This window comes from Pinus tabuliformis, chromosome X (assembly GCF_031772625.1).
Source record: "Pinus tabuliformis cultivar Carrire ecotype Pingquan chromosome X, CPIR1, whole genome shotgun sequence".
Lineage (NCBI taxonomy): Eukaryota > Viridiplantae > Streptophyta > Pinopsida > Pinales > Pinaceae > Pinus > Pinus tabuliformis.
Genome location: NC_142308.1, coordinates 1571422296 through 1571438019, shown reverse-complemented (window position 1 = coordinate 1571438019; position 15724 = coordinate 1571422296).

Below are 15724 nucleotides of genomic sequence, written 5' to 3'. Positions count from 1 at the left end.
GCATTGTTACAGGAAGCTCTCCTGATAGGGAAGACAGAATGGCAACACATGAAGGCGGATGTGCAAAACATAAAGAAATATGTAGTGGAAAGTAGAGTGTAACAACCCCGAAATTAAAACATACAACTAATTAGATTAATTATGCGATTTATAAGCAACACACAATTTATCAATGATTTAACATTGAATTTCGGAAATATGAGCAGAGACAACTTACCTATGGCAATGATATTCCTTACTTGTGATTTCGGAGTTGAACGCTATTTGAATCTTGCTAACCACAACAAAATTTTGGGGACGACCCTCCACCCAACCGTAGGCTCAATTGCACAAAATCTTGTTACAACTGGCCCACCCCAAGCCCTCATTCAATGTATTACTGCAAGGGAATCCTTTGTCTCACGACACTTTTCTCCCAAAAGAATGGATGATGGAATCATGGAATGATCTCTCATCTTCCTCACCGTCTATTAAATAGAGCAAACATTGGAAGGGGAACCGCATACATGTGTCAACATGCAACTTTTATTTGTTTATTTTAAGTTTAACTTAATTTAGTAATTCTCTTAATATAATTCTTTCTTATTTTATTCATTTTTACTTTTTGATAACTTTACTTATTTTTACTATTTTTATAGTTCTCTTAATTTAACTCTTTCTTATTTTATTTTACTTTTTGTTAACTTTACTTATTTTTACTATTTTTTATAATTTATTTTTATTTATATTTATTTAGAACTCTAGTATTGTTATTTACTATTTTATTTATTATAATTATATTTTGTTTATTATTTATTATTTATTTACTATTATTATATTTTCTTTATTGTTTATCATTTATTTTCTTATATTTTAATATTATATTATATTATTTGTTATTTTTATTATTATTAGAGGACATTACACAGAGGTGGTGAATGTGAAATCATCCCAGGATAAAGGGAAAATGATTGCCTAAATAAACAATCATGAAGAGAACGCAAGAGAAGAAACGAAAGGAGATTCCACCAAAGTTTCCAAAACTTGGGCTCAAGTTATTAGCAATTCTGCTAATAAGGAAGGAGAAACAAATATTCAGGTTGACAACATGCAAGATAGTGAAGGCAAGGAAAGACAAAATAGGGCAGCAAACATAATTATTAAAGGGGTGAAAGCTTATGGGAAAAATGAATGTACTCTTGACCTTGCAAGAGACTTCTTGAAAGACAAGTTGTTATGGCAAGGACAAATATGCCAAGCAGGGAGGGTGGGTAAGTTTAACAGGGAGAGATCTAGGGCCATAAAAATCATTATGCCTAGCTTGCGTGATAAATATATCATTCTAAGCAAGAAACATCTCTTGAGGGGTTCTCGTTTTTTCCTAGAAAAATGTTTAACTGTAAAACAACAGGAGGAAAGAAGGAAGGAAATTCTAAAGGTTAGGGCAGCGAGAGATGAAGGCAAGAGAGCATGGATTTATAAAGGCAAAGTTGTGATAACACAATTTGGACCTCCTTCCAAAATAGAGCAGCAAGATGGTAATAAAGAAGAGGCAATAAACTCTTCAACGAGAAATCATAAAGCAAGGCCAGTATGGGAAAGCAGGGACATAGACTCAAATGCGAGTCTTGCGTGTCAAAATAAATAGCAATCAAGTCATACCCAGGTTTTCTTAAAATTAGTTTGTTGGAACTGCAAAGGTTACCCATGGAGACGAGGACTTGGGTTAGGGCCTATTGCAGAAGATAGAGACATAATTTGCCTCATAGAATCACATGAGCAGGAAGGGTGCAAGACACCTCTGTTTGAAGGATACTGGAAGATGGCAGTGTGGAACAAGGCAGCAAGGAATGACAAAGCGCACGGGGGTATCATGGTTTTAGTAAGGGAGAAAGAAGGTCGTCTCATTCAGTTAGAAAAAGAAGATTCAAATAAGCAATTCATTTGGTTTAAAATATCAGAAAATGGAAACTAAATCAGAATTGCAGCATCCTATTTTGTGCTGTGGGTTTCAAAAATCTACAAAGGTAGAGGGCTTGACCACAAAGATCTATTTTTAGCCTTAAAAGCGGATATTGCAATATATTTGCAGCTGGGTGAAGTCCTTATAGTGGGTGATTTCAATGCTAGGACTGCAAGTGAGCAAACTAGCATTCTTTGTTGTAAAGATAATTGTGACCCTATTTGGCTTACAGAAGAAAGTAATCATCAGTGGGAATGAATTTCATAGAACAATGGTTGCAATCTCTTTGGTGAACAATTGCTTACTCTATATGGGGCCTTTGATTTAGTCATTTGCAATGGCTTGACTAGATGGGCAAAGTCCAGTGATTTCACTTGCAATACTTACAATTGGGCAAGTATGGTAGATTATGTAATTTGTTCGCATGGTTTGTGTGAGAAAATGGAAGAAGTTTTGATTGGAGATCAGCTGTGGGACTTGAAATCATATCACAAGCCAATTTATTTATGTTTCTCTTGGATTGGAAATAAACAATTAGAGTCAAAAATTCAGCATGTCCAACAAAATATCCCACAGGGCAGAATTATTTTGACCCCAGAAAATTGTAATACCTTCAAAATAACGCTAGAGAGGCTCTTCGAGAAGGAGAAAATTACAATTCACAGCCTTCATAGTCATGAATTAACACATTTAATTCAATGCGCACTTGCAAAGTGCAAAAGAGCAAAAATTAAGAAGTTTGAAACAAATTGCTTTCCGGTTAATGCTTGGTTTGACAAGGAAAAGAAAAAGGCAAGGAGAATGTGGAAAGAGTCAAACAAGGATAACATAAAGCTTAAAGCTTACAAGCAGTTATTAAGCAAGAAAAAGGTCGATTTCATGGTTTCAAGGAGGGAAGAACTAATCTTCCTTGGGAAAAATAATCCTAAATTATTTTGGAAGGAGCTCCAACCGAAAAAGATACAAATTGGAAATAATATTACAGCTTCTAAATGGTTTGACTATGCAAGACAACTCTATGAGCAGGTTCCCAAAGTTGACCCTCCCCCCTTGGTGAACACTGATACTGATCTCTTCACGGTACAAGAGCTAGAGATGGTGATCCGAATGGAAAATGGCATCAACCCATGGTATTGTAAGTGGCATCCACCCATGGTATTGCAAGTGACATCCATCCATGGTATTCATTCACCCATGGTATTTCCCCATGGTATTGTGACATCCACCCATGGTACTCATTCACCCATGGAATTGACTCGTGGTATTGTGACATCCACCCATGGTATTTATTCATCCATGGAATTGACCCATGGTATTGTAACTGAAAAATACTATAAGTAACAAGTCGCATTTTTTAAAATGACAGATTATCCGCCACAATGTAGCATTTATAGTTATTCTTTGTTTTAATAAAAAGTTTTTTTATGGTCGTTTATTAAGAATTCTCCTCTTTTTCTTCTGGCATTTCAATTTTTTGTATCTTGTGGGCCTCCCCCCTAAGATCCATTTCAATCTTTTAGATCTTGAGGGCCTCCCCCCAAGATCCATTTCAATCTTTTAGATCTTGAGGGCCTCCCCCCAAGATCCGGATTAATGGTATCGGAGCAGGTTATGATTCCATGGGAATGAGGGTTTGATGCATATTTCAGTTTCAAACTTTGCAGCAATATTCAACAAACTTCAGACATGTGCTACGTCCTCCACAAAGCATTTTCTTGGGCCAAGAGGGAAGAATTTTTCTTTTTCATTTTTTTTGCAGGATTTTTTTTTTTTAGGCGGCAAGTTTGCAAATAAGATATAAAACATTTGGTGCAATATTTACAAAAGCAAATAACAGATCTAGATTCTTTGCGAAAAATTACAAAAAATAAAAAATAAAAAAATCGGCTAAATCGGAGTCTAGATGAGGGAGATATCGCTGATTTAAAATCAGCTATGTTGTAGATTTTTTTTTTTTGAGTCTAGATGAAGGAGATATCGCTAATTTAAAATCAGTTATGCTGTAGGAATTTATTTAGGAATTTAGACTTCTGTGATCCATAACATTGTTAGAAAATCTTCGGCAAAAATCACATAATCAATCTTTTGTCGACGCGTTTCGAACCAACCAGTGTGGTTCATCGTCAGGACAAGTTGAAGACTAATTTGGTTCAGCTGGTTTAAATATAGTATGCAGAGATTCCAACGGCTATAATGCCAACGGCTAATTTTGACCAAAGGTCCAAGTCAAACCACAATTATATTATTAATATTCTTAAAAACCGCTAAAACAAATAATTTATATATTAAGGGATTTCATTTTGTTATTGTAATAAAATCATCTATATAATTAGTAATTCAAGTATTATTAAAATTAGTATTCTTGGTAAATCTTTAGTATTTAGTTACAATAGGTAAATCCATATTTAAAGAATAAGTTTTTTTAATGATAGAATATAGTAAATTGTGTATTAATTTAATACTAATTGTTTAAATCTAAGGTCCAAAGATAACCCTTATTGTATTATTTTAATCAAATTAGCCAAAAAATATTTTATGTTTATTAAAAGATCTATATAATATATAAGCCCAAAGTTTATTAAATTAGTATTCTTGACAAATCTTTAATATTTAGTTACATTAGGTAAATACAAAATTAAAGTATAATAGAAAATTGTGTATTAATTAATTGTTTAAAGCTAATGGTCCAAAGGTGAACCCTAATATATTATTATAATTAATTAAATCCAATTGGCCCATTCTAAAATAATTTATGTTTATTAAATAATCTATATAATTTATAATTACAATATTTCTAAATTAGTATTCTTGTTAATCTTTATTATTAAGTTACATTAGGTAAATACCTAATTAAAGAATGTTTATTAATAATAGAGTATAGGTAAATTGTGTATTAATCTAATATTAATTGCTTAAAGCTAATGGTAAAAAGATAAAAATAATAATTTATGTTTGTTAAATAATTTATATTATGTATAATTCCAATATTTATAATTTAATATTCTTGTTTAATCTTTATTACTTAGTAACATTAGGTAATTATCATACTTAAAGAATATGTTTATTAGTAATAGAATATCCAACAAATATAACTAACTTAAACTCACTCAATATTATAGGTATATCATATAATAAAATCAGATTATTATACATAAGAATTTCTTATTTATTATTTGACATAAAGGTCATTTTCCAACTATATCACTTTCTATAATTAATTCACTAAAAAGATATCTAAGCCACTTAGGTAAATAGATTATTACTAATAATCCAATATAAAAGCAATAAATACAAATGCAAAAAAATAAAGATCTAATCTGAAGGAAAATACCCCATAGAATTAAACGGGATAAGCCCGAAGATGCTAGAAATTAATAATCCATACACTCCATACTAATAGGATCGCCAGAAACACACCAATGGAGACGGAGGACAGGGACCCTAGGACCTAACAAAAGGGGAATGAGGAGGCTAGGAAGACAAGGCTGGGACCCAGCAACTGCTAATCTTCCAACCATCATCCCTATTAAGATTGTTCGGCCTTTTCTCAATCTCCAAGGCCTCTCTAAACTTGCGATGGTGAAAATGGGCTACTTTTGCAATGACTTGAGCCTCTTCTATACATACATGATGCATAGTCTTCCCCGCATGCTCAGCCAGGGCTGAGGACTTGGTCCTACCATGCCTTAAGTCCGCCGAATGCTCGCTAATCCGTTGCTTGATAGAGCGACCAGTCTCCCCAATATAAGGGGTCCCACAGGAACAAGGAATGACATAGACGCCCTTCATGTCCTTGGGATCGATAGGGTCTTTCACAGACCTGAGGGAGCTACGGATAGTGTTAAGAGGCCTAAAAGTAGCGGGCACATCGTACTTCCTCAGAATCCTTGCAATCCTGTCCGTGATCCCTTGGATGTAAGGGAGGTTCACACCCGAGACATGATCTTTAGGAACCCTTCGGGTTGAAGGCTCCTTTTTGGCCTTGAGGAAGGCTTTTCGACCCAGGTGCCTATTGTAACCATTCTTCTCAAAGACATCCAGGAGATGGGCCTTCTCCGCTTCTAGGTTCTTCTCATCCGAAATTCTAACAGCACGGGTGGCAAGCGTGCTAAGAACCCCTAACTTCTGAGCTGGGAAATGATGCGAAGACGCATGTAAGTATTGCTCAGTATGCGTCTTCTTCCTAAACACTTGATGAGAAAAGGAACCATCCGCCTTCTTAGAGATGAGAACATCCAAGAACGGAAGACAACCATTAACTTCTTTTTCCATCGTGAATTTAATGGCGGCGGACTGGTTATTGAGGAATTTATTTATTTATTTATTTACGACAACTAGTGGATGGAAACTCTCCTATCATTTTTTGAAGTTTTTGTGCATAATTTCATAAAAGGGATTGTAGATCTAAGTTCCTCTTGAAAAGTTACCCAATTTCAAAAAAAAAATGGGTTGAATCGGAATTCAGATGTGGGAGATAATGTTGATTTAAAATCAACTATTTTTTCAGAACTTTTGTGACGGCGGAAAAATTGCAGCGCGAATATGAGATTATAGAGTGTCCAGATAAGGATTTCCAACAAATGTGAAGATGAAAAATGGTCCTTCTACTTCCAAAAACAGGCTATAATAAATATTATGAGTTATATTGACCGAGTTATGTCCATTTTAATTATGGAGCAGCATTCAGAGCAAGTTCCCGTTGAAGACGTGCCCTCCTACCCCACTTTAGTAAGCACCTACTTCACATTCCTCAGTTTCAGCATAGCAACATTCGGCTTGGGTTATTTGGAGACGTGCCCTCCCACCCCAGGTTATGTAGGCACCTGCTACTTCATCAACAACCAACATCACGGTTATGGGTCAACCACACAAAATCCTTGTCATCAAAGTCCATTTGCTAAGTCGCACATTGTTAGTATCACAGTTGGTCACAAGCATTACAGGGTATCTCTATCCTCGGATCTTCGTTTGTCATAGTTATGAGTCATCCACAAACCCACATTTCATTGAAGTCCATTTGCTAAGCCACACATTGTCAATATCACAGTTGGTCACAAGCATTATAGGGTATCTCTATCCTCGGATCTTCATTCATCATGGTTATGGGTCATCCACAAACCCGCACTTCATCGAAGTCCATTTTCTAGGCTGCAGACTGTCAGTATCACAGTTGGTCACAAGCATTACAGGGTATCTCTATCCTCAGATCTTCACTCATTATGGTTATGGGTTAACCCCATAAAACCCTTTTCTTCAGTGGCTCTTCATATTCAAGAAAGGCTTCGCGGGAGGGAACTTCACACAATGGGGACCATTGCTTCTTAAGGAGAGAGGAATGATCCAAATGAAAAATGGCATCAACCCATGGTATTCATCCACCCATGGAATTCACCCATGGTATTGTAAGTGGCATCCACCCATGGTATTGTAAGTGACATCCATCCATGGTATTCATTCACCCATGGTATTTGCCCATGGTATTGTGACATCCACCCATGGAATTGACCCATGGTATTCATTCACCCATGGAATTGACCCGTGGTATTGTAACTAAAAAATACTATAAGTAACAAGTCGCATTTTGTAAAATGATAGATTGTCCGCCACAATGTAGTCTTTATAGTTATTCTCTGTTTTAATAAAAAGTTTCTTTGTGGTTGTTTATTGGGCATTCTCCTCTTTTTCTTCTGGCATTTCAATTTTTCAAATCTTGGGGGCCTTCCCCCCCAAGATCCATTTCAATCTTTTAGATCTTGAGGGCCTCCCCCCAAGATCCGGATTATATGGGTATCAAGAAGTTGGGTGTTGGAAAAGCAAAAGCCTTAGTTGAACTCCAAGCATAATATCTAACGTGGGGCTCAAAAATTCTTGCACCTCACATTACAAAAATTTTCAACAACATTGTACAACAAGGGCTCCCCACAGATTGGACAACTAGTCTGGCAATACCTCTTTTCAAGAGTGGTGACGTCAATAATTCCTCCAATTATAGGACCATCATGATAAACCCTTTGTTTGCAAAGCTATTTGGAAGCATGCTGGAAAACAAAATTAGCAAGTGGGCAGAAGAAAGAGATAAGCATGCTAAAGGGCAAGTAGGTTTTAGACCTAAACATTCCATAGTTGGTTATTGTATAACTTTAAGGCACATCATTGAAAAAGTTTGGGAGAAAAAGGAAGAAGTCTTTTGTTGCTTTGTTGACTTCAGAAAAGTGTTTGACTCGGTTCTAGGGATAAGCTTTAGCACAGAATGGAGGAACTTGGGGTTCCTAAACATTTGAGTGCAGCTTTGCATAGGCTGTATGAAGAGGTGAAAGTCAAAATGAGAACTTTAGCAGGCATTTTTGAAAGTCTTAGAAGCGATATCGGGGTCAAGTAAGGTTGCCCACTGTCTCCTACCCTTTTTTGGTTTATGTATCGACGAGCTTGAGGAGTGGTTAAATTCACAAGGAGGTGATGGTATCTATTTGGGCAAGTTTGTTATAAGGCTTCTTTTTTATGTAGATGACCTTATTCTGATTGCTAAATCGGCTCTTCGTTTGCAAGAGCGCTTACTATCCCTTGAGCATTTTTGTAGAAGTGTGGGGAGTCAATATCAACAAAACGAAAGTAGTGGTCTTCTCTAAGAAAAGAAAACATAACCAGCATAAATTCTACTTTGAAGGCAACATTCTGGAAGAAGTTGTGGATTACAAATACCTTGGAATTGACTTCAACAAAAATTTGAATGGTTGTAGAAAGAAAGAACTTTGGGGGGTTGGAAAGCATTTTATGCTTTTCAAAATAGGTGTATAGAGGCAGAGTTGTGGGACTGGAAAACCACTCAAAATCTTTTTGGGCTTCTAGTGATTTCGGTGATTCTCTATGGTTGTGAACTATGGGCCAGCAATACATCCGACATGTAGTGGAGACAAATTGAGAAAATTCAGAAGTGTTTGATTACAAACAAATTTAAGATTAAAAGTGCAGTTCCTTATGATATCTTGTTAAGTGAAATAGGGACTGCTCCTATTGAAGCAATTGCTATGGTGCGAGTCATAAGGTATTTAAAAAAAATTGAGCAAATGGAAGAGGGTAGATGGCCTAAGGTTGTCTTTAATGATAGATTGTGCAAGAGCAAAAAAACTTGGATGCAACAAAATAACAAATGGTTTAGTAAATGGGGTATTTGCTTGAACGCGTGTTCCATAAACAACAAAGAGATAAAAGCTTTTGTTATGGAAAAGTTTCACAAGCGTACTTGGGATAAGGAGCTAGGAAGAAAGAAAAATTACTATATTGAAGCATTTAATCTCACTCATAGTCATCAACCAAAAGCATACATAGAGGCCAATATCTCTTGGAGAGCCAAAATTTTTATTGCTCAGTTAAGGACTAATTCTCATCAACTCCGTTGTGGAACAGGGCGCTGGAAAAGGTCAAAGGAAGTGTGGAAGGAAAGAGTATGCATTTTTTGTTCTTCCAGAAAAGTGGAAACATAAAAACATTTCATTTTAGAATGTGAGGCTTTCAAAGACAACAGGGAAAATTATGCAAATATGCTAGCAGCTAGCTCTTAGGATAATCTATTTAGCGAGGGGTTTGTCGAAAAGTTGGGAGCATTTATTTTGAAGCTTCACAGAAAAAGGGTCGAATACATCAAGCAGATGATGAAGCAATCTGTCCCATAGGCTATCTTTAGCCTCGTGGACGTTAAAATAATTTCGTTCTTTCTTTCAATTGATTACATTTAATCAAATAAGTTATTTAATTTATAATTTATTATAAATTAAATTAAATTTATGAAAATAAATTATTTTAGAAATTAAAAAAAGTATATATATATATATGCCAAAGTAAAATAAAGCATTCACACATTTATCATTTTCAAGTAGCATCACAAGTAATAACTTTATAATCTTTATTTCTTTCTTTTCTTTGTTTACAATTATTAAATATTATTTTTTATTTTTGTAAATATGTACATATATTTCTAACCGAAAATATTATACATTGTTGTTTACAATTGAGAGTCAAACTGGAGCTCAATAACCCATAGGTAAAAAAACTACCCTCCTTCGTGATAATTAAAGTATAAACAAAGAGTTGAGTCGTAGATATTGCATGCCCAAACAGGAGACACAATAGGAGAGGCTCATGCCCTCCAGAAAACAACACATCCTTATGACCCAAAGTTATATAGGTATAGAAATAATAGAGAAGATGTAGAATAATAACATACGAGATGTACAATAGCAACAATGGAAAATATATATACAAGAACTGGGAGTCCAAAGTCGGTCGACGGAATGCCCAACGAACACAAACAAAAGCGTCTTCGCCAACCAAACTAGTTGAGAACCGAAGCAAAAAGTTGATGTCACCTAAGAAATGAAGATAACCTGGATTACTTGAATCCCAAAGCTGAGCCAAAAGACATAAAATTAAAAATCCCCTAAGAGCGTCATGCATATGCTTCAAAAGAGCCATGATTTGAAGCGTGTTTATGAGGAGTGTGCTCGCTATGGGTAGGGGGATCCATGAGATCACCTGAGCCAGAGTTTGAAACCATAATTGCTTCCACCTTTGCCAAGCGAGAATCGATATTGTGGAGGTCGAAGCGAATATTATGAACCATACGTTTAATGTCCTCAAGAGAGGAGAAGACATTATAATTTTCAATCTGCTTTTCCCAAAACAAAAGCCTTAAAAACGTAGAAGTATGTTGATTAAGAGCCATAGAACTAAGGAATTGCAACCTTCGGCAACGAAAATGTCCCAAATTCAGAAACCACTTAACACAAACACCTGCAAGTTCAGAATTTGAAACATAGGGACAATCATCATTCTCCATGTCTTCTAAAAGAAGAATTTCACGACGAACCTCCAAGGGGACTGCATCAAGAGCCAAGGCAACATAATGATAGGATAAAGGTCATAAAGGATGAGACCCTCTCCACACTGCATAAGAACCACTACCATGTCAACTAGGCATTCATTGACAAGGAGCCATGAAAACTTGAGAGGTCGGACACCAAGAACAACTAGAGGAGGAACAATGCCCTATGAATGAAACCCAGGGACATGGAGGAGGGCACTAAAAGCTCGACCTGAAAACGATAAGATCGTCCCCAAAAAACCACTCAAGAGGACCCAAGCCCAAATGACTAAGAAATTTTATGCACATCCGAAAGGAGGACCCAAACTTCCACTGATATAATTGCCCAGAATAAAAGCTACTAAGAAGCACTATAAGAATCCTAAACCATACCACACGATTGACAGAAACACATAATGATGAAGGATGACCTTCAGATAACAAATCTTCAAAATCTAACAACAATTAGAAGGAATCCCCCACCACAAGACGATAACCAGAACATAAGCTAAGGAAGCATTAACCCCAAAGCGCGACACCAATTGAGAAACTATCCATGTTCTTATCCAGTAATTGAGATATAGCATTGAAGCATCGGGATGCACCAGGGGTCTCGCACTCGCCAAATCAATACCTCCACCAACCCCAACAATCCAAATCAAAACAGTCATATGCTCCAAACAATATATACATTGAAACTTTCTAGGAGAACAATAAAGGGAGAGGATGTGCAAGCATGACTCGACCAACAGGAGAGGAATTGGAAGCTTGCTTGACCTTTAAGGAATGGGAGGAAAAAAGTCGCTTGACCAAAGGGAGAGGATGTGCAAGCAGGCTCAACACAAAGCCACCAAAAGAGAGACTAATAAGCCAGAGACAAAGAGAAGAGCCGAAACTATGAGCCTACATAGATTATGGATGAAGTAAGTCACGTAAGAAAGAGAACAAAAGCAGACCATACTATATCCCACACCAAATCGAATGTTCCATAAGCTTGTAGGAGGACTATCTTGTAAACTTGACACGCATAACAAATAGAGCCAGAGGACAAGGTGGTGAAAACACCTTCCAACCCTAGCTGCTTCCATCAAACATTCCTTCGATTGAACCAAAACACAATACCCATGACAACACACAAACCAATCTCAACAATATTAACTGCTTAAAGCCACTACATTATCTCCATCCACTTGGTGGTACACCCTCACTTATCCCAACGACGTCTCTCCCACATGTTCACCATCAGCGGGGACCGAGATTTCTTTAGAAAGTACTATTTGCGAAGCTTTCCTATCAGTGAGGATGGAGGTCATAGGCCAAACTTCCTCAAAATCAAAGGTATTAAAATGACAACTCATATTAGCTAAATAATCTGCAACATTATTACCTAAGCGACATGTATGTTGAACACGGATATACTCAAATGAATCCAATAAAACAACAATATGTTCAACAAGCCCTTCTAATCTCCAACTTGTAATAACCTTTCAAGGTGGTTGTCCATTAATGAGTTTTTGAAGACACTGAATTGCAATAAGAGAATCACCATCTACCTGAGTTGAAATCCCTCATGTGTAGCAACTTGGAGCCCTTTGTCTAAAGACATAAATTATGCCATATTATTACTCCCAAATCCACACGACATAACATAAACTCTCAGAGGGAGAGATTGATCATTCTGAAAGATGCCACTAGCACCGGCAACCGCCAGGATTACTTTTAACAGCCCCATCAAAATTTAATTTGATGTAATTGCGAGGAGGAGGAACATAGGTGACATTGGAAACCATAGGAGGGACTAAAGAAGGTTTCTTACCCAAAACATCCATTCGTTGATCGAGATTTAAGGCCCTCAAGATCCCTAACTCCAACGCATAGCATTCCAGTCCTACGGAGAGCAGGAAACAACTAATATATATTCTCTTAATATATTTTATTAATTAGAGTTATTTTTGGTGGTTGGGAAAAATAATTATTATCCTCCCCACCCAAGCCCAAACCTCTGTTAGTGACATGTTGAACTTCTATGCTTTGTTGAATATTTGTTTCTCTATTCTTTTCCAAAATAACTAAGCACTCTAGACTTTGATGCTTTGTTAAATATTTCTTTCTTTATTTCTTTCCAAAATATTTAAGCACTCTAAAGTCTAATTGTGGGTTTCGATGCTTTGTTGAATATTTATTTCTCTATTATTTTCCAAAATAACTAAGCACTCTAGAGTCTAATTATGGGCTACTAGCAACCTCACTTTTGCTTTCTGACTCAAAGGGAAGCCAATTTCTTTCTCTATTCTTTTTCAAAATAACTATGATTACAGAGGTGTACGTACTCTCCCCACACTCTACTAAGTTTGAACATATGGCCTCTTACGAAGAAGCACATGTTCTTAATAATCAAGGCCTACTGTACAAAACTTGAAAATTTGGAAATTGTAATTCCTACTTGTCTCAGTTGTGGTTCATTCTATTTACAAGAGTCTGTTCCTATTCCTTAGGGTTGTTATATCTAGATGTTTCCAAGATTAGTGTGTGGTTGAGATATTCTCTCAACCAAGTGATTGTGTGTCCATGTTAGTTTACCTATCTTGAGACAACACTTAATGTATATATGTAATATTATTTGATCAATGTAATTTAGTGTGTATTATCAAAATGTATCTTGGTATCAGAGCCCATGAGGGCATGAGGCCTTGGCCGTTCCTGGGCTGAGGGAAATAAAAGAGTGTATTTGTATTGATTTAATTTTTTAGTTTGTCCATCAATCGATGGATCTTGCAGCGGGGTGAAAGTCTGTAATTTTTTACGGGAAAACTACTATTATTAGAAGCGAGAACGTTAATGTAGTTGTGTGGGAAAAACACACTATTTGAATTTGATTGTTTCTTGTTTGGGTTTTGTTTCGTGGGTTCAACAGTTTGGTGCAGGGGATGAATTCCTCAGAGGCAAATGGCAATATGAGGTTGGCGACAACAAGGGCCTTGCACAATGACCTGGACTTTGCGCAAACCAATTTTAACAATGACATGGAGAGGGATTACATCATGAGGGTGGTCTGTGAGGCGACTGCTTGTTCTGATGTGAGGATCCGGCAAGCTGCGTTCGAGTGCTTGGTGTCGATTGCGTCAATGCATTATGGGAAGCTTGCACCTTATATGCAGGATATCTTTGCAATTATGGTGAGGGCAGTTAGGGAGGACGAGGAACTTGTAGCTCTGCATGCTATTGAGTTTTGGAGCTCGATCTGTGACGAGGTCGATCAACCCACCCAAAGAGCCTTTATTGCAAGGGAAGAATTATGCTAGAGCTTGACCAATATTCATAGGCATCAGAATGCTTCCAATCGGCCCTCCAACACCACCCTAACACCACAAAGTTCATGGAGCCCTTGGAAAGGAGTCGCAGTTTTGAGTTGCAGTCCCAAAACGGGACATTTGATTTATCAGAATGGATTTCAAATGGGTTTGCAAGGGGACCCCCTGAATGTGCGGAGTATGTGGGTCCCGTGCAAATTTGATCCTCTGACGTGGGTCTTAGAGAATGGGGGTTGTTTGTTGCCAGAGATGTTGAAGCTGATATGCTCTTGGTGGTTTGAAAGCCTATTGCCATACCTAGGGGTATTCTGCCGGAGAAATTTGCAGTAAATGCAAAGATGGTGATTTCCTTTGTTGTGTTCACGTTGATCTTAACTAAGGGTATGGAAGAGAGAAGAACAAGAGCAGAGTTATGCATTTGCATTAGTTAATGGATCTTAGTGCTCCTTAGCATGATGTCATGTAAAATAGAATAATTCTTTCCATTGTTTAAATTTTATTTTTTTAGAAAGTGTTATTTTGGTGATGTACTTATGGTTGAAAGAATATAGTGGCATTTAGTTTAGCCAACTATTGTCACACATTTGTCTTTGTTGGAACTGGCCATTCCAACAATAGACAAATTAATTTGCAGGAAAATTATTGCCATATATGATGAAGACATGACACTAAAATGGCATCAGAAGATGGTGATGGGAGCATCATCAATATTGAAGGATGATGGACAACTAAGTTGAGAGTTTGTGTGTGTTTGTGGAATAGATTCATGATGATAGTGTGCCACATACATTTAATTGTAAGCAAGTCTAAGATGTTTTATAGTGGTCTTCGTAATATTATGTACCTGGTAGCTCCAAGAGTTGAAGTGTGAAATGTAAGCTTGATGAGGCATGTGTACCCCATGAAGTTCATGGTAATCTTAAAACCACTTTGTAATTGCAGATTTGTGGTAAGCCAAAAACCACTTTGTAGTGTTGGTTTGTGGTAAGCTAGAAACCACGTGTGAGAGTGAAGTGGAATGGGATTCCTGTAGGCATGGTTGAGAGTGAGCCGAGAAAACCCTGGGCCTGGTTAAGATAGGTATGTGGTGAGCCTTGGTGGTTGAATTGAGTGCCTTGGTTGCAGAGTTGAGCCTTCGTGGCTGTGTTGAACCTTCGTGGCTAAATTGAGTGCCTTGGTGGTTGAGTTGAGCCTTGGTGGTTGTGTTGAGCCTTGGTGGCTAAATTGAGCCTTGGTGGTTGTGTTGAGCCTTGGTGGTTGAGTTGAGCCTTAATGGCTGGGAGACCTTGTTGGCATGGTTGAGGGTAATCCGATAAAACCTAGAGCATGGTTATGGGTAATCCGATAAAACCCATGATGATGATGGAGGGGGATTTGCAGGTACAAGTACATGTATGCAGTTATAATGGTTGACAGAACCATGTATGCGAAGGGCATCCTAGTAGACTGACGGTTGCAGCGGTTGGCACCCATGCATTCTGGTGGATGGTTGCTCCTTTATATGGACGTCGACATATTCTTTTGTTATGTTTGACCACAACTAGACTTTGCATATTGAGATCAAGACAAGTAGTCATTAAGGGGGTGACTTGGAAATTGTAATTCCTACTTGTC